Source organism: Colobus angolensis, unplaced genomic scaffold (assembly GCF_000951035.1).
Source record: "Colobus angolensis palliatus isolate OR3802 unplaced genomic scaffold, Cang.pa_1.0 Scaffold232, whole genome shotgun sequence".
In the NCBI taxonomy this organism is placed as follows: domain Eukaryota; kingdom Metazoa; phylum Chordata; class Mammalia; order Primates; family Cercopithecidae; genus Colobus; species Colobus angolensis.
The window spans coordinates 537,142-540,154 of NW_012115511.1; the positions used below are offsets into that span (position 1 = coordinate 537,142).

General features: G+C 43.3%; 1 protein-coding gene across 1 annotated transcript in view; it reads left to right on the forward strand.

The window, feature by feature from the left end:
* Window positions 1-1,159: 1,159 nt before the first annotated feature.
* The window catches only part of GLI3 (GLI family zinc finger 3), a 306,231-nt gene continuing 304,377 nt past the window's right edge, over window positions 1,160-3,013 (forward strand). The window contains exon 1 of the mRNA XM_011944494.1: window positions 1,160-1,278. The gene's annotated coding sequence lies outside the window, so the exon portion shown is untranslated. The remainder of the gene's footprint in view (window positions 1,279-3,013) is intronic.

Here is a 3,013-nt window from a genome sequence, read left to right on the forward strand (position 1 = left end):
CATGTGGCACAGAGAGGACACTTGTCCCACCCTCGGGATCTCCTTAAGCATAATCACCTCTCAAAATTCCCTCCTCCAAATACCATCATATTGAGGTTAGAGCTTCAACATATGAATTTTGGAAGAACACAAATATTCAGTCCATAAAATGGACTTCCCAAAAAGAGAATAAGAGAACATACACAAGTCAAGTTCCCCAGATTTTATTAACAATTAAACTCAGAAGTCCTCAAGTCCAAAATGGTTGAGAGAAATGGTTCTTTCCTATCTGAAATAAAAATGAAAACTCCTCACACCTTTCTTACATTATCTTTCTCTTTCGATTCCCCCTTCCCCACCTTTCTCACTCTCCTCTTACACTCACTCGCACACCCTCTCTCTCTCCACCCTAGACCCTAGTGGCCAATTTCCCTAGTTTGGTTCTTTTTCTTTTCTTTATCTGAGTAAAATTTGTTGCATTGAACTTTGTTTTTATGACACTTCAAATTACATGGAAGAAAACTACCAGGCAGGCATGTAGTTACGGTATGTCTCATTACACTGTGTGCTACTGCAAGACAGAGAGCACATCTAACACACAGTAGGAGTGTAATAAAGATCTTAATAAAGAAATGCCTGGATGAAATAATTAGAGGGTGAGAGGCTGTTTTTACCTATAAATGCACAAAACTTAGCACTGCAGAATTTGCTGTCTGAAAGGATGTTGGGTTTTTATGTTTATGTGTTCTTACTGGCATATGTGAGTGAAACTGAGAAAAAATACAGGTCATCAGAGAATCTGGTGATTTAGAATTTTAGGGAGAAAGAGAAAGCTAATATTAGCTAATTTCTATTAGCTAATAGAAAGCTAATAGGATGTCCCACCTGCAGCAAGAAACAAGCAAAGCACAAGCCTTCAATGACTGTCCTTTCTCAGGAGCCAGCAGACACTCCTAGATGCCTTCCTTTCTTTGCCAAAAGAACTCTGATATTGTATTGCTGTATCAGGTGTCGGTGTTCTCAGGGTTTGAGCCGTAACTGGCATTCATGGTAACTCCAGTGCCCTCTGCCTCAGGAGGTGAGTGCCATGTGGCCCACGCCTGGCCAATGGACATACCAGAAAGTCTCCTGATAGGCTTCTGAGACAGGGCCCTTCATGCCTGCTTTCCTGCTTTTGGACATTGTTGGGTAAGGAAGTGCTGCTGGACGCCTGGATAGCCCATCTCATGACCATGAGGAGACAGCCAACACAATCAGAGTGAAGCAAACCCAGCAGCCTCACATTGCTGAGCTGCCGGAGTAAGTGATTTCAGAATTTTTTATCTCCAGATTTCTAGGTAGGTAAGTTAGCTATAACCTCTACAAATCATTTTATTCAGCTATTCTGCTTTGTTGTGGTCATTGCTGTTTTTGTTGTTGTTGTTGTTGTATCTTTTATAGCAGAAAACTATCCTGATATATAGAACAAAAAAGACTCTGATCTAACCCATCAGACACTTGCAGCCTGTGCAGCATACAGTTGGGGGAATTTCAGAAGGCATGAAGATCTGCTGAGGCGCGGTGGCTCATGCCTGTAATCCCAGCACAGTGGGAGACGGAGGCGGGCGGATCACTTGAGGTCGGAAGTAAGAGACCAGCCTGCCAACATGGTGAAACCCCATCCATGTCTACTGAAAATACAAAAAATTAGCAGGGCGTGGTGGCACGCTCCTATAATCCTAGCTACTCGAGAGGCTGAGGCAGGAGAATTGCTTGAACCTGGGAGTAGGAGGCTGCAGTGAACCAAGATCACACCCCTGCACTCCAGCCTGGGAAACAGAGTGAGCCTCCTTCTCAAAAAAAAAAAAAAAAAGACAAGAAGATGTTTATGATTTCTTGAAAAATCAAAAGGTGCAAGAATATACACGTTGACTCACAGAGTCTTTCAACCCTTCCACATAAGAAACATCACAGCCCTCCCTTTTAGTTAACTTAGGCACATAAACTTGTCACTGGCAAGGGAGAGGCAGTTTCTTGTTATGGTAATGACATGAAAGTGGCAGTAACTCCCTTTGAGCTCTTGTCATAGCCAGGAAAGAGCCTTTGCTTCTCTCATTTTTATCTACAGTAAGCACACAGAAGGTGTACACAAGACCAGCTATGCTGGATCTGCTGTTCTCAAGTTGCCAGGAGAGAGATGCCTTTGCCATGGGTCACCATGGTGATGGCACGTGGCCCATCTGGCATGTATGCCTCGGATAATTACAGGCCCAGGGACCTGAAGAACACTCCTTAGTCTAGCTCCATAGCTCTCGCCAAAGACCACATCCTGTGGTATTAATCATTTAGAAAAAAAAAAAAAGGTGCAGATATTCTGGTTTGCCTTGCAAGGCACTGCTCTGTCTGGGGAGAAACACTGGGTTCTATCTTCTGCCAGTCAGTAGGAAATGCAGAGAAAATGGAGTCCCTCTTAGGTATAAAGGTAAATAAAATGTATGTAGCATTAATAACTTAAAAAGTAATGTTAGGAAAGTACCTTCAAAATTCTTAGGAATGGATAAAACAACAAAAAGGTATTTGGGCTGATAAATAAGGACCATTTCCAAAGTGTGAGTTTCTTTAAATTAATTATTTAAAATGTTGCACTGTCATTATTTACAGATCCATAAAGTAACTCTCAAACATGCTGAACCAGTGAGACAGTCTGCCCCAGAAATTCTGAATTCACTTAGTGACTAGTTAGAAAACGAAGACTGGTCAAATGCAATAGCTCATGCCTGTAACCTCCCAGTACATTGGGAGGCCAGGGCAGGAGGATGGCTTGAGCCCAGGTGTTTGAGACAAGCCTGGGCAGCATGGTGATACCCCATCTTTACAAAATTAAAAAATTAGCTGGCTGTGGTGGCGTGTGCCTGTGGTCCCAGCTACTTGGGAGCCTGAGGTGGGAGCATCGCTTGAGCCTAGAAGGTTGAGACTACAGTGACCCATGTTTACACCTCTGCACTCCAGCCTGGCTGACAGAGTGAGACCCTGTGAAAGAGAGAAGGAAGGAAGG